Raw genomic sequence first — 21,931 nt, 5'->3', positions numbered from 1 at the left:
TTTTCCTTAGAAGAAAGATTGTTGGAAGTAAGTTCCAGTGGAATTTGATGCTGGTCTTCCAAAAATGTGTTCAGGATCAAATTCTTGAATAGGTGGCTGAGCCTGTGGTCTTGTAGATATCCTTATGATTAAGGTAGTGGTAACTGAAAACAATAAATCCTTTTAAAATTTAACTATTCTTTCAGTTTCTGTTAAACCCTTTTGACAGAGGAACAATAGAACAAGTGGCTTCTCTTGCTTTTGAGGTAGCAAGGCAGTGCCAAAATTATTTTGATGCCCCTTTAATTGTCACTAGGATGATTAAAACTCTTATTTTACATTTCATTCTGTAGTTATAGCTGACTTTCATGTTTCTGGTGGTCTGTATCTGTTGACCAAAATGGTCCAGGATTTATGCATTTATATTTAATTGCCTTTCAGCCAAAATGTGACATGTTTTACACAAACTCTTTAACTTTTGAATGGATTTACATTTTCTTGAGTGCATCAGTGTGACTGAATCACACATGTACAAATAGATTACTAGAAGTGTGAGAATCTTCAGGTTTGGATTATAGTTCCTTCTCTTACCACTGATAACCTTAGAGAGGTCACCTGCATTTCTGACCTTGGATGAGATACTCTTGATATTCCATTGTGATGCTTCCTTTGGCTGTGAGGATAAAATGAGGTCTGGATATATTGTAATCTGTCCTTGGAATAGGTTGTGAAAGAAATCACTTTTTCTCTCTCTCTCTCTCTGCTAAATGAAGCTATTCCCAGATGTGCAAACCTGCAGAGAGGCTGAATATTCTGTAAACGTGACAGGCACTGGAGATCTTCAGTGACTAAGGCAGAGATCATAATAGCTGCCTGCTGTTGTATTTGCATAATATGTGGAAACACAAAGGCTAGAGCTGTAATGAACAGTGGCGCAAAGGAGGCAGCGAGTCCTGGAGCCACGTGTGCAATTAGGCAGACGTGCTTTGTGCTGTCAACTATGCACTTAGGATAGTGTGACCCCCCGTCTGTGTTTAAATTTTAAATTATTCCTATACCTTAAATTATGCCTCTGCATGCTGATCTTGCCCCCTGTGCCTTCAGTGTAATGGTGACTGAGGCACCCCAAGGTGTCTCAATCTGTGGTAAGGTTGCCCAGAACCTACACCATCTTTTAAGTGTGGCACAGAACTTTAATCTAGTATGCTTTTTCCTATCACAGAACTACTGTGCCACCAGAAGCTGGAATCTTCCCTTCTGGGAATCTCTTAAAGGTACAGGACTGGGTATGGTCAGCTCTTGGGATCAGGAGAAAAAATTGTCCAGAACAACACACAGCTGCCACTCACAGGCAGATGATGACCTAGCTGTCTTGCCATATGCACAGTTGGCAGGTAGAAGCACTTCAGCTCCATCCTATGGGTATTTAAGTGGATAGCAAGCAGATATACCAACCTGACAAAAGTGCTAGAGGCACCTGACAGTAATGTTATCTAGTTCTATGACACAGCACTGAGCTGGAGACCCAAAAGTGATTTAGCTGGTTGAAGGTGTGGGCATTCCTCTGTAGAGACAAGTTACTGGAACTTGAAACTGCTGGTAAGGAGAGAAGCTGGATCTCTTGCTTGAGAAAGAGGTCCAGCTATTAGGGAAAATGTCTCCCATGGACCTTTCCATAGGGCTGGAAGATGAGTGAAGATGAAAGACACAGAAGTATTGGTGAGGTTTTTTTGTCCAACTCACATGGTCCAAACAGTCTGTGCAAGAAAGGGCAGAATAGTAATGTGCTGTTGTTGTGTTGTATTTGTATTAATTTTATTCTTTAGTTAGCTGCCACGGGAATGCTGGTTGGTTACTGAAAGGCTGGGTATAAATATAGAAATATCTAGAATACAATAAACGACTTGCCACATAGAAACCTTAAAGGCTGCCTTAGTCTGCCAGACCAAGCTCAGGATTGTCAGCACTGACTGGTGGTGGTTCTCCAGTGTTTCGGGCAACAGCCTTTCCCTAACCCACCTGGAGACACCAGGGATTGAACCTGGGACCATTTGAATGCAGTTTGGTAGAGCATATGCTCTACTGCTGGAGCTGATGAATGAGAGTGGAGCAACAGCAAGGAACCTTATAATGTGATGGAAAACCTGCAGTCCTCAATTCAGCAACTTAAGCACCACCATCACCAACAAATAAACCATAATTGGGATTTTCCTAACTGAAAAGTAGCAAGAAGAACAGTTTGAGAGAGCTCCCTGACAAGAGTATTTGACTTAAGTACGGAACAAAATATCAACATGCGTTTGCAGCCCCAGGGCCAATGAAAACAGGTATCATATTAAATGAGGTAAAGGCTAGGAAGATTCATAATCTGTTGGAAGGGAAATAGGGAGAAGTGCCCCTAACCTCTCTGATATTTCCCCTAACAGTTGACTCCGTGGCCTTTGCCACAGGAATCTGCATTACAGAGCTGCTCTGTTCCTAACACCACCCCTCATTCCTTGCCCATTTGTGATGCACAGTTGGAGAGTGAGTGACCTGTTGCCGTGCTTGCACCAAGAAGCAGAATTTGGTCGAATTCTCCCTGGGAAAATAATGGAAACACTATCTGTATCGGAAGGGGGCAGCCCCACCTTAAAGCATCAGCCAAAGTATTCTGTGGCGTCCTCAAGTTAGATCAGGAGAATCTGCTGTATTTTCCTAGGAGCGATGTAAGGATGAAAACAGAGGAGAAATTTAAGTTTTATGTAGAGCAGTCGGAAGCCTCTAACTAGACTCTATCATTACTTAGGCAGCGTGAGAGCCATACCAGTGCTGTTCCTTCCTGCGTTGGAAGGGTAATGCGAGAAGCTTTAGACCAGTGTTTCTCAACCAGGGGCCTTATGGTCCCCTGGGGTCCCCAGGATATTCCAAGGGGGCTACAGGTGAAAAATGCGTAAATTGGGGCCCACAGCAAGAGGCTAGGAGACCACAGAAGGAAGTGAGAAGTGAAGAAAAATATTTTCTTTTGTTTAAAATCCTGATTGGCTGGCTATCTGCTTGGCCAATCACAAGTGGGTAAGGGGGTGGCCCACCAGGGCCTAATGCTCCTTTTTGCCACGTGCGTTTCCTTGGAGCAGTCCTGGTTTGTTTCCAGTGGGAGAGTGTGATCGATGAGACTCCTGTTTTGACCAGTAGAGCCAGCGACCCAGAACCCCCAGGTCAGGTAAGTGCAGTGGTGGGGTGGCAATGGTTAGGGCTGGGTAAGCCAGAGCTGCTTTTTGCTGCTGCCAGTTCTGGGCCTGACTCTGCACTGAGTTCAGTGGGCCTTACTCCCAGGTAAAAGTATGTGGGGCTATAGTGTTTTATCTAGGCAGCCAGAACTCCTCCGTATGACAAGATCTTTTTGCACCAGGTCAGTGAGGACCACTTGCTTTTAAAAATTCTCTCATATAACTCCCTGTGTGCCTTTTGGACTGTATCTGTAGGTTCCCCCCCTGTGTCAAATAACTGGGGTCAAATAAGTGTTGTTTGCCTTTTATAATACATGGAAGATGGATCTTCCTCAGGAGGTTCTGGACTCTCCTTCCTTGGAGGTTTCTAAGCAGAGGTTGGCTGGCCACCCGTCATGTATGATCTAGTTGAGATTCCTGCATTGCGTGGGGTTGGACTCAATCTCTTCCAGCTCTCCATTTCTATGAAGGGCCAGTCAATTCAGGGTTCAGTCTCCAGGACTGGGGCCCCCTATGCCTGCTGGTTGGGTTTCTGGCCAGCTCTCAGATCTCTCCCTCCTCCACAATTTCCCCCAAGGTCTTGGGAGTGGAGAGAGCAGTGAGCTAGGAACTTCAGAGCGGTCACCCAAATGCCTGGCTATGCCTGCATATGAGGCTACTCAGGAGGAGAAGGAAGCACCTGCTCCATTCAGGAGCGCCAGGAAAGGGTGGATCACTAGTTCCTATGTAAGCTCCCAGTCTGAGCTGCTTCGTTGCTGATGCACTGGCTCTCATCCAAACTCTCGCCTTCCTGACCTGGGGAAATGGACAAGCTTCTGTGCTGTTGAGAAAATATAAGAACCTGCTCCTAGAAACATCTTTATTAGTCTTGTTATGCTGACAGAAATGGGCTCCCTTCCTGCTAAGGGGTGGCGAAAGTGAAGTGCACTCTGGCCCCAGAACGCAAGTGCCAGACTTTTGACACTCACTTTATCATGCCTTCGTGGATGAAGCTGCTGAGGCTCTGGGGCTGTCTAGCAAGGACTCGGATTAATTGGTGTCTCTGCTAAATGTCTAGAAAAGTATTTGATGTCTGCCAGCCAGCGAGATGCAGAGGTAATTATCCCTCCAACCCCCATGGCCTGCATTAGCCATACATCATTGTGCTGTCACAACACTCTGAGGACTGTTTTTCATACATTGAAAGTGTGAGCCAAGAGGACAAAAGCTTATATTTTTTTCAATAAGCAAAATTGGTTGGGGGAGGGGGGAAATGGTTCTGAGCTTCTCAGAACATATGTAATCCTGCCGCTGCCGGCCTTTCAAGGATCCTTGCTTTGGCTAGGGAGCTGGAAAGTTTGAGATGCTTTCTTTGTATGGTGTATAAGGAAAGTGATGCTGTGTGTAAAAGTCGATCTGCACAACCGTTACTATAATAGAAAGCAGATAAAGTGCTGGTTTTGGACCTAGGTTAAGATGAATTGCCTAGCCATTTTGGAAGGAAATCTTGCTCTCCCATTAGTTGGCATGATGCAAAAAAAAAAAGGGGGGGGGGGAGGTAGCTGTGTGGATTGATGAGACAAAATGCAAACTATTCTATATGCTCAGAAAGTGCTGGGGAAACAACTGTCCCATACTGAGCTCCCCCCCCAAAAAAAATATCTGAGTAGTTACAGAAATGTGTGAGCTGATGTCATCACATCATATAAGTTCTCCCCCCACAAAGAAAAAAGCTTGGTGCATTTTGTTTGGGGACATTCACAAAGTGTGGCTCTCACATCACACATTTCCATATCTGTGTGGAAAAAGGAGAAATCAGAAGCAGGGCTGCTGTTTTAAGCTGTAAACCTAAGTTTGTGATCACACCTATCCTTCCCTTAATAGTGCTGTGTAAGCGGGAAACATACATTGTAAATATTTTAGTTCCTAGTATGTGCTGCACAATTACACAAGATCAAATAAAGACAGTAAAAATCCCTTATGCAGCAAAAAGTTCCCACTAATAAATATAGCGCAATAGGTTGGAAGCAAGATTGTCTCAACATGTAATTTTGAATCCTACAAACCTGACAAAAAGAAACTTAATTTAAACTCAGAAAGATTAAGACTATAGACGTATATAGTTTACCTGGTAGTAAGCTCCATTTCACACCATTGGGCTTACTTCTAATATGCAAAAGATTGCTTTATGTTGCTAATTGAAAACATATGGGAAAATCCTAACTGTGCCAGAAGCTACAAAGCAAAGGTTTAATAATGGGGGTGGGGGGGAGTGTTCCATAGCTTTGGCACCACAACTGAAGTCTTTTCATAGAACTCTTGAAAATTTGATCTTCCATGGATTAGGAATTCAATTTATGGGAATGTGCTTTGATTCTTGAACACATAAACTTGTGTCATGTTTGGTGATAAGAGGCCAAGATGGAGCTTGGAGCTTGGCCACAAATTCAGAATTATCTTTGGGCTAAACTAGATGAGCTGTTGAAGAATCTATTTGGATTTCACATCTCTCTCTTTAATTTCTTTTAATAGCAAAAGAGGTTGCCATGAATTGTATTGGAGATAAAGCACAAGGGGGTGGTTTTTAAAATTCTGCCACTACCTCCATTAGGGAGAACATACACATACCCCATGTTTATCCCAAAGGTCAAATAGTAATGTGAGTGGATTTAGATCAGGAAAGCAGTGCTGGGGAAGGGGTTAAGTCCTCCTTCCCCAGTGCTACAGCCCTCATTTAATTCAGGATTGTTTTGCATCTACTTTCGAAATAAAGTAAACGAAAAAGGAGGTTCTGTGCACAATCTCCAGTGTCTTATTTGCCATGGTGAGCAAATAAGACTGTAGCAAGGCTGTTCTAGGGCAAGAAGACCATTCATAATCTCTGCTGGATGAGAGAAGGGGCTTTGGATGTCTGTTACTGAGCAGGGTGGTCCTCAGGCACACCAATGGACTGTAACCTCCCCTCAGTTTCCAGGGGAACCTTTGTCTGTCCAGGATCTAAAAATGTTTCCATATGTGTGCTAACTGATTACCTGATTACCTAAAGTGTGAATACTCCTATTGCATCAGGGAATCTGGGGAGCATTTTATGAAGAACCACCCACGCCATGTTCTTTAGAATAATTGCTGATGGCCACCTTCATAGAATTGTAGAGTTGGAAGGGACTTGGTATGTGGTTCAATGATGATCCACAATGGGTAGGTATTTAATGTTTTGTACATGTGAGCCTCTTTCTGCTTCTGTTTATAATTTTTAATGGCATGCTTAATGTAGAAAGTCTCCTACAGTCTTAATCACATGGTGTGCCTTGAACTGCTCAGTGAGGTGGCCATTGCCAGCGGCTCTTTTGGCAGAGAGGGTCCATGGACCCCAGGTTGTTCATTACACTCTACTCGGCGGACTATGATGGCTTTTCACACTGGCTCATTCAGTGAGAAAGAACTGGCCAAAGCTTCCCAGTCATAACCAAGACATAGCATAGGTGGCTGAGGGGCTGAGTCTACTCACCCACACAGGAAACACAAGCCTCCTTCTTCCTCATGTCTCTCTCCCTCTCATATATCTTCCCTTTAAAGGACTTTAAAGTCCCATAAGGAAGGAGGCAGCTTATGTTTCCTGAGTGGATGAAAGAAAAAACACAATCTACTGGGGGGGGGGAATCATTCCTTTTTTCCGAACGGTGAACAAATATTTTGCGGATGGGCATGGGAGGATTGGAGCCCAATTAGCTGGTGCACTAGGAGTGGGGTGACAGGTTTGCTCTGGCAGGCCCACCTTTGAGATTTGGGGGGCCTAATTGGGCCCATGGACCAGATGTTGCCCACCCCTGGGCTCTGAAATAGTGAGCACATTGTACTTGCCACTTCTTAAAACAACCAAAATACACCCCTCTCCCCAATTGCATTAGATTGAGGGAAGGCTCGAGAGGAGGCCCAAGGAGAAGTTAAATCTTGTATTACTTCTCTTCAGAAACACCTGCCTCAGTGTTTCAGAGCATGAGCTATTCTCATAGTCACCATCTGTCATTTTTACTGCCCATCACATTAGAGGGCGGGGAATAAATGGACACACTTTCTTTTTCTTTTTACAGCAAAGGAGGAATGGGAGAATAAATGGAGAGTTTATTTCCTTCCCTATGAGCCAGGCTGAGTCTTAGGTGAGGTTTCATCATTGGAGCCCATGAATATTTAGTAGGCCTCTGAAGACCTCTTTTTCTCACCCGAAAGTACTGAGAGCCCAACAGTGCAGCTAAAATAACACACTGGCTTTGAGTCGTGCTTATTAGCTGCTGCTTCCCTTCTGTGATGGAGACATTTTGCTGAGAGCCCCCAGAGACCTGCTGCCTCTTAGTCCTGGTGGTATGAGGAGGCAAACATGCATAAAATACAGTTTATGTGGTGTAAAAATGCTTTATTAAGCCTGTTCTTTCCATTGCCATCACCACCAATGCAGTGTATCAAATGAGTTTGCCAGGGATGTTAACCTTCATTTATTTACTTTCCCGCCATGGTAGATGAGATAGCCTGTTCACTGGGCCATAAATAATTGGCCTGAGTTGTATGAGAGAAGTTATTAGGTATAAGATATTTGCCTCCTTTTGGACCCTGGTGCATAGCTGGTCGAGTGCTGATGATAGGATTGGTTCAGGTGCTGCTCTGATATTTCACAGTGCACCTCAGGCCAGACTTAATGTCCAGAGTTAAATGTCAGGAGATCCATCCCTTCAGTCAAGTGAAGCTATCCCAGATCTCAGACAAGCTGTAGAAAATGTGGAGCATTTGATTTCCAACCCTATGGGGAGTCACAAGTTCCAAATCGGTACGTACTGCATGGGTGAGCCCACATTGTGATCTTATTTAGTTGGTATCTGATATCAAGTTGCAACACTATTGTCATTTTTATTTCGTCCTTTAGTCAGTCATAGTTTTTGTGTTAAGTTCTCTGCCATCACCAAAAATGATGGGCTTTTACATTTCCCTTATTTCAATCTTTTGCAACTTTTAAGGCTTTCTGCTGTTAACTGTTTTGGTTTGTTGTTGTTAACTCCTTACTAGCCCAGTTTGTTATCAATCAATTGTTTTATTTGTATCTGTGTTTTCCAAAGATAAAACCATACTCAAGATGGTTTACAACATATAAAAAAATTACATAACTGCAGACATAAACAAAGGTCTCACAAACAATAAACAAAATGTCAAAAAGTACACAACCAAATTACCCTGACTGGAAGTGTTTTATGTGTTCCTTTTTTTGAACTTAGAGATACCTCTAAGGAACTAGCCGGTAAGTGTGTTTGTGTGTTGCATGTGTGTTTAGGGAAGTTTTTAATGTTTGATGTTTTGTTGTGCTTTTAATTCTGTTGGAAGCCACCCAGAGTGGCTGGGGAAACCCAGCCAGATGGGCGGGGTATAAATAATAAATTATATTATTATTATTATTATTATCATTATCATTATCATCATTATTGAAGCGGCAGGCTTGGCAAAGTGCTCTTGCTCTTCAAGTTCATTCATGATATGAATGTCATTCTGCTCTAATCTCCTGTGCAGGCATAGGTGGTGATGGGGTAGCATTAGCAGTGAACAAAGGCCGTCCTCATATGGGAATTATTACTGGAACGTGCTTGCTAACCAGAATTTGCCCAGCTCTACTATTAGTTACTGCTGCACATAATGCAGACACAGCTAGCTTAATTTTAAGTCCTCTGACACCTTTGGGGAGAGGCTGAAATTTCCTCTCAGCTAGGCTTGGATCCACCTTTGCTCATCTGCTTCTCATTGACCACAACTCTTTGGGTTCATTCTGTGCACCATTCACCCAGGATGTCTCCTTTCCAGCATGTTTGCCTCTCAACCAGTTCCATGTTACCTACAGCTTTAAGTCTTCTCTGGAAGACAAAAACAGACTGAGTCCCTCCCCCCTTGCAAGGAGGCTACACTGAACAAAGTTCCTGAGTTCTCTGCTGCTTGTCCTCCCTCTTGTTTGGGGCTAGCCCACGACATTAGATGAGATGGAGGCAGGGAATCCTTCTTTCTCTATCCTTTCATTTCTCTTTGCTTGGTATCGCAAGGCAAACACGACTGAAAATTTGACAGCATGTCTCTTTGTTTGCTGCCACAAGCATGCTCTGTTACCTCTTGTCTCTCTGCTTGTAATGTTCACTCCTGACATAAACTTTGAAGGTGTACAATTTTAATTTCCTTCTCCCAGTTTAATTTGCCCCACGTAGGAAAGGGAGAAACAAGCTCTTCCAGTAAAGGAATTCAAAGAGCAAAAAACAGGAAAGTTAGAGAAGAAATCACCTCCTTTGTACACACCCCACAGTCATGCCCATTGCCCTAGACATTGGCGCACACTCCATCAATAGGGTAAGTCAGTCACAAGCTGTGCAGCCTTGTCTTGAGAAGGCAAAGCGACACTGACCCCCCCCCCCCCGCCACCGCTCACAAACCACAAGTGTGGAAGGCTATATGTACAGGAATTAAACACAGGTGAGCACTGGGGTAATAAGAGACTAGCTGAAAGGAAGCAGGCAGACATATCCTTGGGCTTTTAGTTGCTGTGCCGCCACCACTCTGGAGCTACACAGCCTTAGGCTTGTTACTGAACAAAGCGGCAGCACCTCTCCTTTGTACCCTTCTTCAGACTGAAGAGTGCTTCTGATGGCTGCTTCTTTTAGCCATGTCTGAGGGTGCTCTGGAAAAGGAGAGCTCCTTGGAGGTTAGAGGTAAGGATCAGACAACGGCACTCAGACTGGTACATGGTCTGCTCTGTCAAAAGCACACGTGAGCGAGGGGCTGGAGGGTTGGATGAGAGGGTGACATTGTGCAACCTGTTCAGTTCCTGTCTTGGAACTCAAGTGAACTAAGCTGAAACGGATTCTTGCATCTGAATTTTAAATTCAGAAGTGTGGAGGCTGAGTCTTGTTGCCTTTGGAGCAGGGAGTTCCAGGTCCATGAAGGCTTTCAGTGGTGCCTCTAGGCAGGAGCACCAGACACTCAGTTTTCATTTCTTTTTAAATAAAAAAAGCATTTTTTCCCCTTCTAGAAAGTTATGTGGTAAAATGTGCAGTTACCTTTGAAGTTTTTTCCTTGAATGTGAGTGTTGTGGCTACCTTGTATATTTTTTCTGGTACTGAATAATGCTTGCTATTGGACAGCATCAGTGTGCGATCTCCATAATCAAGGCATAGTGATGGCTAGCATAAAGTTGTTGGGGTGGTTGTGTCTCTCAAGTTTGTGCTATACTATGCTGCCCTTGGCAGCCATTTTCTATTATGTCACATCCCACGGCAGCCATTTTGTGATGGATTCCCTCAGCACTTTCTCAAAATGTGAAGTGTGTCCACTAGTCAAAAACAGTTGGCAACCCCCTTGTTTATGTATTTATTCTCCCGCACCACCAAGCTGGATTCCCTTTAGTGTATCCTCTGTTCCCTGTTAGCTACAAGTTAGAATTTGCATTTATATTGCACTATTGGCTATTGAACACCACACATTAGATCAAGTGCTGTGCACTTTTATGGCCAACAGCCTACAAGAATAAACAGATTGGTCCCAAAGGTGTCATGCCAGCTTTTGCCTTTGTACTGCTGCTGCAGACTAATAAGATTGCTGTTCTGGGATGACTCTTCTTAGAAAAGGAGGCCCTTGGTAGCAGAATGATTCAGAGCTAAGAAGGGTTTGCGTCAACAAAGGGTGCTGATTTTGAAGACAGCAGCCCGTAAAGCACCTGTGTTTGGAGCTTAAAGCAAGAAGAAAGCCAGTGCTTTCTGTCCATTGTTTTCTGGTAACCCCCTTCCTTCTCTCAAGAAACTAAAAGCTTGGTACCTGTCTGCCAATAATATTTTCCTATTAAAAGCTTAGCAGCCTGGCAAGATAGTTATCCGGCAAAAGTATATGGGCATTTCGCCAGTATTGAGTGGGGCTGAATTTGGTCCCTTTAGTGCAGAGCACCCACCTCTCTCCCAAAAAAGTCAGTACTTTCTGACATTGGAAGTAATTGCGTATTTGTAAACAGCCCGTTGCTGCTTTGGCTCATTTGCTCCCACCTTTTGTTCATGCCTTAGCAAGGGAGCCTCTCTGCCCAGCCAATCATCCCAGCATCTTTCCTGCTGCTATTCATCAGGACAGTGACTTGGTACCTAACATCTCTGAATTTTTACAGGGTCTATTGTGAAAGCTGACTTCTGTTCCCAGGGCCAGGGCAGTACCCAGGGCAATTTGGGTCACTCCTCTGATGCTTGCACTTGCCCTTGCCCTGAAGTTTCTTTGTGTGGGCTTGCTGTTGCAGTTTGCCATTTTCTCCAGCGGAGAATGCCATAATACGAGGCACTCAAAGATCACTAATGAGTTTAATTTTATGGCCCTTCATTGGCCTGTTGCTCACTGTTTGATTGCCCTGTTTTATTGCTCTAATTATATTGTTAATCGAGTTTATTACTTGTTTCCCCCTCTCTCTCCTTTTTTGATTAAATGTAGATTTATGTCCTCCTCGCCATCCACCATACGGTGTTCTCACTCTTTCCATAGTCTGACCATGAAACTAGGACTCTGGATACTTCCAGTGTCACTGTTTTCGGGTGGGATAATTCAGGCTGTGCAATTAAAGCTGACTTGGAGCTCTTGCGCAACAAACCTACTTCCCCAAAAGGTCAGACTTTTTATGATAAGGAAAGTGATGGGGAAATGCGGGATTAACCCTTGCTTGATGCAACACTGTCTTAATCTCCCCACAAACAAATCAGGATAAATGTTCATTAAATAGACAACAACCTCTTAATATTTCCACCAAACAAATTGGGTTGAATGCTCATTAAAAGGTAAATTGTTGGTACCCAGATGAACTTTTTGGAAAATAAGGATATTTTTGAAGATATCCAGTAGGTTTTGTGCTATTAGTAGAAAAGATAAGAATAGGCAAGGATTCCAAGGCAATTGATTCTTTGCAGAGAAGTGGGGCAGGGGAAGGGATTTGTATTTTCAAATTTGGATATCAATATATTTGTTGTAAAATTGAAAAATGATGGGGGGGGGAGATTCTTTGCATCTTAAGTTAGGCATAACCAGCTGAATGTGTGAGTTCCTAGTTTCAACAATAGTTTTCAAAAGTTTCCTCTACGTTCTTGTTTTCCCCTGCTTACAGTCAAGAGTCTACAACAGAAAATAAAACTGCATTATGACCAGTTCAAAATGTTGGCCTATATTCACTAAATTTGAAAATAGGTATTGTCAGTGTATGAAATTCCAATATTGTTGAGATCTTTGGGTGGGGGAGAAATCTTCCTCATCCTTATTGTCTGTTAATGACAGTAGCTCTTGACTATGCTAGTTATTTACTGTATATCCATATACTTGTAATGCCCATCTGCACTAGTTATATCTGGTATTTGGTGTTGAAAAATGTTCTGATTCTGGGGAGGTTCAAATTTGCCTGCTTCAGCTTGGCACCTAGCAAAAATGAATGTGGGGCATGTACGTCATGAATGAGTAATGGTGACTAGTAGAACTAACTCTGGCTACCAGGGCCGGCCCCAACATGAGACAAGGTGAGGCAACTGCCTTGGGCAACAGGATCCATAGGGGCATTAGATCCGGATGCAGATATTATTTGCCCCCTTGCTCCTGATGTAGATCTTCACTCACCCCTTCTTCTGTACAGAGGAGGGAGGCACCATTTTGTGGTTTGCGTCAAATACCAAAATGTATTGGGCTGGCCCTGCCAGCCACTTGTGAATTTCATTGCCTTGGTGTGCCTGTGTAATTGCCCTGCTCCAATCTCACTTTCAACTCTTTTTGAAAGGCCAGTAGATAGTTGCACCTGCTATTCTTGCAATTCCACAGATTTATTTTGGATTGGATGTGCACAAATATACAATATGTTCACACAATCAATATTGCAAATGGATGCAACTGCAGTTTTGGTGTCTTGCACAGAAGTTAGAATTCTGGCTATCCCTATTGCTGCAGCAGTCACTAGGAGAAGCTGCTGAATATTTTCTTTTCCTTACCTGCTGAAGATTTGGAAATCCCACCTTCTGTTGTATCTAGCAATAGGAACAACTGAGGGGGAGAGGAAGGTAATTTTTTTTTGCATAAATGTGTTACCAGGTGTGTGTGTGTGTTAGATTACATTGAGAAAGGCATCAGGACATACATTAACCTCTCCCTTATGCACAGGACTGGCCTTCACAAACCCCAGTTTGTATATAGTCTTGTAATGACTCCCATTTCCTACTTGCTGGGAGAAGGCGTTTGCTAGTTTTGTCACACAACTGTAACATTTCGTTCCCTCTACCTTCTTAGACCAAGCAGGGCTCGGGGCTCTCCACCTTCCCTTCCTCAGAGCTTTGTCCTGCATAGTTCAGGGAAAAGGAGAGTTTTATTTCCCAGCAGGGTGAGTGGGATGTCAAGATGCATCCAAGAGGTCACTTTAGATCCCTGCTTCTTTGCACCTCTTTCTCTCATACGTCTTTACGCAGGTGGCCAGCTGGCTCCTTGCGTTGGCTTCATTCTCCCCAGCGATCTGGTGCTTAAAATAGCACCAAACCTCAAGCCATTATCCTCCTTGGGGGTTCCCACCTGGCTTTGCCTTTGGGTAGAACTGTCTTTAGACTGGTCGGTCTTTTCCCTTCCGCTCTGATGAGAATGAGACTGGCACTCCCTTTAGAGAGGATTGGAGTGTGTAGGCAGCTGCAGGAACTTGGCAGATCTGCCCTCCTTTCCCCCCAAAAGAGTTCTTAACACACTCTTTCACAAAAAGTATACAACTCTTATTTGACCACTAAAAAAATGTTTGTCACAAGAAACTTTCTTCAAGTTTCTCTTCCGGGGGCAGTTTCTTTTTTTAAAGAGGCAGCTAGAAAAGCAGAAACTTGCAGTCCGAGCTTAATAATTGTTCCCATCCACTGCACTTCAGAGAGATGCCAGTCTCTGAAGGATCCAGCCTAGCGCAGGCTCTACTTCCCATCTTCCTTGAGTATTCTCTTTTGTTTTTCCTGGCTGAAATGTGACCTTAATTATGCCTTTTGTTTGCCTTGATGGGTGGGATGTGGGTGGCGCTGTGGGTTAAACCACAGAGCCTAGTACTTGCCAATCAGAAGGTTGGTGGTTCGAATCCCTGCGACGGGGTGAGCTCCTGTTGCTCGGTCCCTGCTCCTGCCAACCTAGCAGTTTGAAAGCACGTCAAAGTACAAGTAGATAAATAGGTAGCACTCTGGTGGGAAGGTAAACGGCCTTTCTGTGCACTGCTCTGGTTCGCCAGAAGCGGCTTAGTCATGCTGGTTACATGACCCGGAAGCTGTACGCCGGCTCCCTCGGCCAATAAAGCGAGATGAGCGCCGCAACCCCAGAGTCAGCCACGACTGGACCTAATGGTCAGGGGTCCCTTTACCTTGCCTTGATGGAGGACAGAGAAGTGTGTGTATGTGTAGAAACTAGCCTTTCTAATTCACATTTGTTGCCTTGTCCACTTTTGATTCTGATCCTGCCCACCTGTGGCTTGTGGCCGCAAGAAGGTTGCCCAGAACAGAATGTGGCCCTTGATTTGAAAACAGTTCTTCCCTGTTCTGGACTTGGGACTGCCTGCCTTATCTTCATATTCTTGACCTTTACCTTCTGGTGTCTTGAACATCCCCCCAGCTAAAGATGCATCTGGCAAATGCTGTCATAATGGCATTTCTACACTACAGACTGATACATCTTTCTAGATCAATTTTACTGTCATTGCTTCCCCCAAATAATCCTTGGATTTTGGTAAGTATGCTGGAATTTTTTTTTGGGGGGGGGGGATTTCCAGAGGAGAGGGGAGAGGAGAGAATTTTAAAGCAGTTTAGTATGACCAAAGACAGCTGCATATCTTAATGCAGTGTATATTCCTGGATATTTTTATTATCTACTTGGCTCTTTCTTATTTTATCCCTATTTTTAGGATCTGCTTTCTCTTTTCACCTTGTTATACGTGCACAGGGGTTATCCTTCTACTCTACCACCAATAATCTCCAAAAAGTGCACCAGTGTTGAATGCTGATTATGCCACCACATGGAGTTTAAAATGCTTTGCAATCTTCCTGCTTTTCCACCCAGCTTAGCTTTTATCCTATTCGCTTTCCAAGTCCCAGAATTTGGAATCTCGTTCTTAGCAGTATTGGACAGAGCTGTAGTCCGTGCCTCAGGGAAAGAGAGCAGCAGCAACAACAACAACAACAGCTGGTGTGCTGTGATTGACAGTATGATAAGGTGACTGTGCAGGCTGAAAGAGGATGGGAATAATTCTTGGCAATTCATTTTCTTCCAAGAGGAAGAAGGTGTGGCTTGAGAGCAGTATAGTGGCTGGAAAGTGACCATGTGCCTAAATGTCCTGGAGGGAAAAGGGGCTTATAATGGGAGAAGACAGATGCAACACCATATTCAAAGTGGCCTCACCACACTGAGGCCACAACTGTCCCATACATTTAAAGCACTATTGTACCACTTTAACAGTTACGGCTTACTGTAAAAAATCCTGGGAACTGTAATTTGTTAAGGATGCTCAGATTTGTTAGGAAACCCCCTTGCAGAGCTGCAGTTCCCAGATTGATTGCTAAACCACTGTGGGCATTGTAGCTCTGTGAGGGGAATAGGACGTCTCCTAATAACATTCTGATTCTGGAAAGTGAAAACCTCACCTGTATCGCCCCTGTTCAACTCAGAATTTGCAAAACAGACAAAGCTGATGCCCCTCCCTAATAAACATATAATCCTACAGAATAATACAAGTATTCCAGTTCTTCTGATTATGAGTCCAGTCTTTCTGTCCTTAGCATTTCAAGGCCATACAGTACAGTATATAAAAGGTGCTAGCTGGAAAACTTATATGTACCTTTTGAGTCCCTTGTAGCAGGTATATCCATGGCTTTTTGAACATAGTCTTCCTAACACTTTAGTTGTGTAGGTAACCCAAACTTCTAGGGTAAATATCTTTTATAGTTAGATGCTATTGCTGACATCTGTCATAACAAAAAGAGTGCCTTATTCATATAAAATATTTTCTGTTCGCTCCAGAATTAAATTTCTGGAGCCCAACTGTGGTAAGGCAGAATAGGGCATGGAATAGCATTACAGGGTTGGGATGTTTGTACTTGGCCTCATAGTGTGTAATTCTGCCTTATTGCAAAAGCTTTCAGAAAGAAGGGCTATGCCTTTGTCTTCAGGATAATGTCTTGCTCCTTAATATCAAGGCCAGGGGATATGAGTGTATGTGAAGAAAACAAAGGATTTGTATCTGAAACATGTGGTTGAAATTGCTTGGTTTCATTTCTTCAAGCACTAAGGAATATGATAAATGATGTTATTTGAACATGTGTAATAACCTATTAATGAATGGAATTTCATTTAGAGCTATCAAAATGGGAAACACCATAATCATGTGGTTTCAGGGAGGGAAAAACACTAAATTGTCAGTTCTGAAAATACTCCATGGGGAATCCAGCTGCAAAAAAAATCCAATCAAAGGAAGAGGTTGTTATGAAGTGAGAGTGCTGCATCATTAGCAACCAAAAGGAAAAGCCAGGGTAAGAAGTAGGTAGAAATTTTCTATGGAGAGAGGAGAAACCACTTTCTCTGCATTTTGCAAGGGAGTATATATATGAGAAGGGACGCAGGTGGTGCTGTGGGTTAAACCACAGAGCCTAGGACTTGCTGATCAGAAGGTTGGAGGTTCGAATCCCCGCGACGGGGTGAGCTCCCGTTGCTCGGTCCCTGCTCCTGCCAACCCAGCAGTTCGAAAGCACGTCAGAGTGCAAGTAGATAAATAGGTACCGCTCCGGCGGGAAGGTAAACGGCCTTTCTGTGCACTGCTCTGGTTCGCCAGAAGCGGCTTAGTCATGCTGGCCACATGACCCGGAAGCTGTTCACTGGCTCTCTCAGCCAATAACGCGAGATGAGCGCCGCAACCCCAGAGTCGGTCACAACTGGACCTAATGGTCAGGGGGCCCTTTACCTTTACCTTTATATATATATGAGATGCTGGATTGCTTTGATGCATTACCTCCTCATGGGGGTGATCATGGCAATGGAAAATAACTCACAGCAATTTTAGCTTGTGCATTTTGTGCAGCCTTGTCTATGGAAACATGGACATGTTCGTTAAAACCAGAGGTGTAGGGGCAAGATTCTATCTGTGATATCACAGCTGAGCTTCAAAAATATTACAGGGCATATCTTAAGGCCCACCACAACTGTAGGAGCAAAGTCCCCATCCTTGTCCTCCACCTTTGAGTTAGCTATACAGTGCTACCTCGAGTTACAAACGCCTCAGGTTACAAACACTTCAGGTTACAAACTCCGCTAACCTGGAAGAGTTACCTCGAGTTGAGAACTTTGCCCCAGGATGAGAACGGAAATCGTGTGCTGGTGGCGCAGCGGCAGCAAGAGGCCCCATTAGCAAAAGCACGCCTCTAGTTAAGAACAGTTTCAGGTTAAGAACGGACCTCCAGAACAAATTAAGTTCATAACTAGAGGTTCCACTATATGTGCAAGGGTGTAATCTTTTGAGCATCCTGCTGTTTTTCAAGCCTATCCGTATCTCAGTGTGGGATTCCTGCCCACTCCCACCCCCACCCCTGCTTTACTTGGAATAAAGGCAGTTGGACTTCCCAAACCTCATCTAGAGCATTGAAAGGGTGGAATGAGCAAGGTTTCTCACTCATTTGCAGTCCTCTCCACAGCACAAGGGTGTGTGTGTTGTCAGAGAGAGAGAAAATGCAGTTGCCAGTTGCAACCTGGCGAGTGCATTTGTGGACCCGTAAATAAAAGGAAACTGCTGCAGTGCTTTTAAAGTTGTCTCAATTCACCCTCTTCCCTTCTACCTTCACTTGCTGGGGAACAAGAGGCAGAAAAAAGTAGATAGAGATGAAAATATTGTCATTATAATTATTCCATTATTAATTGGAATTCTGAAAAATGCCCAATACAACAACAGTACGCTGAGCTACTGAGAAGCAGCCAGTTGCAAAAAGTGCTTATTTTATTCATTATTAATGCAAATGTTGCATTTCCATGTGAACAAACAATACAAAATATGTTCCAGTGCTGATACTCAAAGTGTGAGGCATGTTTTCTCTGCAGGATGCCTGGATGATTGCCAGAGGAAGCACAAACTAACCTCCTTCCAAATGTTTTCCTTTGTTGGACTGAGAAGTAAAAAGACAACCAAACCTATTTAGTTCTGTCCAGTGTGCTATGAAAGGCTGTGTGCCCTTAACTTGGCTGTCCATGCTGGATGCCACTGAGGCAACCCTGCATCTTAGGGAGAGGGGAGGAAGGGTGGATTCCATATACAGTACAGTCATACCTCGTGTTATGTTTGCTTCACGTTGCGGATTTTCAGATTACGAACGCGGCAAACCTGGAAGTGTTTGCCTTCAGGTTCGCCGCATGCGCAGAAGCCATCTGTGCGCTTCACACATGCACAGAAGCACTCTATCACACTTTACACACACACAGTAGCAACTCTCTACTTATGGACTTTTCTGGGTGCGAATGGCACCCCAAAACGGATCACAATTGTAAGTAGAGGTACCACTGTAGTTAATCACACAGAGCTTTAAGTAATTCTGTACTGTTGTGTGCGCTGCAGATAGGGAACCTGTGTACTTTCATAAGTTGTTGGACTGCAACTTCCATCTTCTCTGACTGCTGGCCAGGCTGGTTAGGGCTGATGGAAGCTGGAGTCCAACAACATCGGGATGGACACAGATCTTCCATCCCTGAGGTATGCTCTTCCACCTTCTTCTGGTGATGACCTGCTCTTCTGCAGGCTAGGGACAAGAATGGACATTGTGAGACAAACTGCCACCTTACCTACTCTTGGGAATGCCGCTGCCACTGTTTTTACTGACTATGGCATAGATTGAGAAGCCTCAGTTAGAGACCTTCTGTAAACTTACCACATCTTCTTTGCACTGGCAGCTATAGCACTCCTGTAGTTCACAAAAGGCATAAAAAAGAAGGACCTAATAATTTTATAGTTGGGGGCTTTAAATACACCTGTACTTTTTTTTTCTTTGAAAAAATGTTTAGGGGTAGGTACTCTCATTTTCCTACTCATATTGAAACACTGCCCCTCAATGAGGTCAAACTTAGATTCACAAAAAGTTCAGGGTATGCGTACCCCTGTGTACCCCCAGAAAAAAGCACTGCCTCTACCTAATTTCTGTTCTCACATTTCTTTTTTTTTTTTAAGAAGTAACTTCTGCATTGTGTATCCTTAGTTATTTTTTTGCTAGTACGACAGCTGAATTATTTGAAATTCTCATTGGCAAGTCATGGTCTTCGCATTTAATGTAAGCAACATTGGGTAGGCTTATCTGATTTTTTAAAAAAAATCTCTGTTGCCTGATTTATTTGAACTTGCTGTGGCTTCTCTGATGGGTTACCCTTTCGGTTTCCATTGCATCCAGCTAGTTCTACATTGTGAGAAATCACAAAATGAGAAGCTATAGATCAGGGGTTGGCAACCTAAGGCCCTGTGCGCTGCGCTAAACCAGCACAGAGCAGAGCGGGGACCACCTTTCTGCTTCCCATTGGCTGCAGGAAGCTGCTCACACCTCCTCTGCACCAGAAGGAGCACCAGCAATAGCGTTTGCGCATGCGTGCGTGTGCGCACACACACTCCAGCCCCCTGCGGCGTCTGCGGGACTGTGAACCGGCCCAAGCTACAAAAACTTTGCTGATCCTTGCTATAGATAGATATAGATTTTTTTAAAAAAAACCACACACATTTTTTCTATTGGTACGCTCAAAGTCATTTACAATCCAAAACAAAATGATATAATGGGTGTGACAAAAAAAGGAAAAGCAGGCAAAAAGAAAATAAGAAGATGCAGGTACCAACTGTTACAAATTGTTGTACAGTGGTACCTCTGGTTACGAACTTAATTCATTCCAGAGGTCCGTTCTTAACCTGAGACGCACTGTCACTAATGGGGCCTCCCGCTACCATGCTACTTCTGCTCACATCCCGGAGCAAAGTTCGCTACCAGGAGCATCTACTTCCGGGTTAGCAGAGCTTGTTACCCGAAGTGCTTGTAAGGGGGACGGTACGTAACCCGAGGTTCCACTGTATGAGATTTACATAGTGACCATTCAGAAAGGAGACATTTGAGAGGAAGAGCCAAATGGCAGCTGCTTGGAGGGGGTCTTCCTATCTTACTTCACCCAGGTGGAATTCCATCCCTCCTCCCTGAAATGCACACATTGCAAAGATTAGGAAACAAAACTTCTCCTTGCCATATATAGCCATTCTAACTGAATGGATCAAAAGGTGGTTCAGGCATGTTGGCTTTGTACTAATTGCTTTAATCTTTATTCTGTAAACAGGATGGCATTCAAATGTCTTATCTGATTTTGATTTTCTCTGATGTCTGCTTTTCTTACTTGGTACCATGTCCACTTCTTTGAAGTTTGATGAGAGTTTTTAAAAATAATGCCCACACCCAGATTATACTATGGATGATGAGGAGGAGGAGTTTGCAGGTCTCTTCCATAAGCAGATACTGGGGCTTATGTCTTCTTTTTCTTCTGCAGATGTGACATTGTCACCTAAATTACCCATATAGAAATTGTTGGAGCTCAGGTGAACGGGGTTCACTGATCAGTCAACAAAACTTAACTTCCTTTGTCATGCGTAGGCTTAACCACAGCTGGTTTCCTAGCCACTGTATCTGTAGTTGTGTCTCAGTTTTCAGACAGGTTCGAAATGACTCATGGATTTCCACACAGCAGCCACTCTCATCATCTCACCCTGGATTGCATTGCAGTTCCATCTACACTTCAGATGCTCATTGACTGTGTGTTTTATGTGGTATGGGTATCCTGGGTTGAGGCATTGGGGAGGACATTTAAAGGGAGCAGGCTATAGTTCTGAGTCAACTGAAACTGGATGGGTTGGGGAAGGAAAGGGTGAAATTCATCATGGACCTAATGGTTTTGAATACAGATTATTTTACTGCACAGTTCAAAATGCAAAATAAGCAACTGTGGTTTTAGAAAATAATAATAATGAAAGACTCTGATCAAAGGCAAAGTATCAGTTACACAGTCATCAGCAGCTTTTGGGTGGCTTCTTTTGACTTTGATAGTGGCCAAGAGCACAGGGATGATGGCCAAGAGCGGGTGGCGCTGTGGGTTAAAGCCTCAGCGCCTAGGACTTGCCGATCGAAAGGTTGGCGGTTCAAATCCCCGCGGCGGGGTGTGCTCCCGTCGTTCGGTCCCAGCGCCTGCCAACCTAGCAGTTCGAAAGCACCTTCGGGTGCAAGTAGATAAATAGGGACCGCTTACCAGCGGGAAGGTAAACGGCGTTCCGTGTGCTGCGCTGGCTCGCCAGATGCAGCTTGTCACGCTGGCCACGTGACCCGGAAGTGTCTGCGGACAGCGCTGGCTCCCGGCCTATAGAGTGAGATGAGTGCACAACCCTAGAGTCTGGCAAGACTAGCCCGTATGGGCAGGGGGTACCTTTACCTTTAAGAGCACTTATAAATGAAGGAATGGCAGATGAAGATGATAGACTTTTCGAAGCTAGCAGACCTGACTGGAAGAGTCTGTGACCAGGAGGAGGAGGAGCACCAGGAAGAATGGAAGAACTTCAAAGATTGTTTACTTAAATATGCTAAGATAAATTAATTAGAAATACTTGCAAAAAATAGATAGGCTAAGGATTTAAATATGTGAAGTTATAGAATATTAGGTTTAAAGCAAAGATGAAAAGAAACAAAGATGTTAAGAGG

The 21,931-nt window shown here is 43.9% G+C and overlaps 1 protein-coding gene across 4 annotated transcripts in view; it reads left to right on the top strand.

The window, feature by feature from the left end:
* The window catches only part of B4GALNT4 (beta-1,4-N-acetyl-galactosaminyltransferase 4), a 171,173-nt gene that overhangs the window by 38,967 nt on the left and 110,275 nt on the right, over positions 1-21,931 (top strand). The window contains exon 1 of one of the 4 annotated variants that reach the window (XM_077932143.1): positions 3,047-3,176. The exons of 2 other annotated variants lie outside the window; for them this stretch is intronic. The gene's annotated coding sequence lies outside the window, so the exon portion shown is untranslated. Of the gene's footprint in view, positions 1-3,046; positions 3,182-21,931 lie in introns of those variants that run through there. One more of the 4 variants, XM_028736226.2, reaches the window with a different exon arrangement.

This window comes from Podarcis muralis, chromosome 1, assembly GCF_964188315.1.
Source record: "Podarcis muralis chromosome 1, rPodMur119.hap1.1, whole genome shotgun sequence".
Lineage (NCBI taxonomy): Eukaryota > Metazoa > Chordata > Lepidosauria > Squamata > Lacertidae > Podarcis > Podarcis muralis.
The sequence above is the reverse complement of the archived record's forward strand: the minus strand, read 5'-3'. Positions and strand labels throughout refer to the sequence as shown.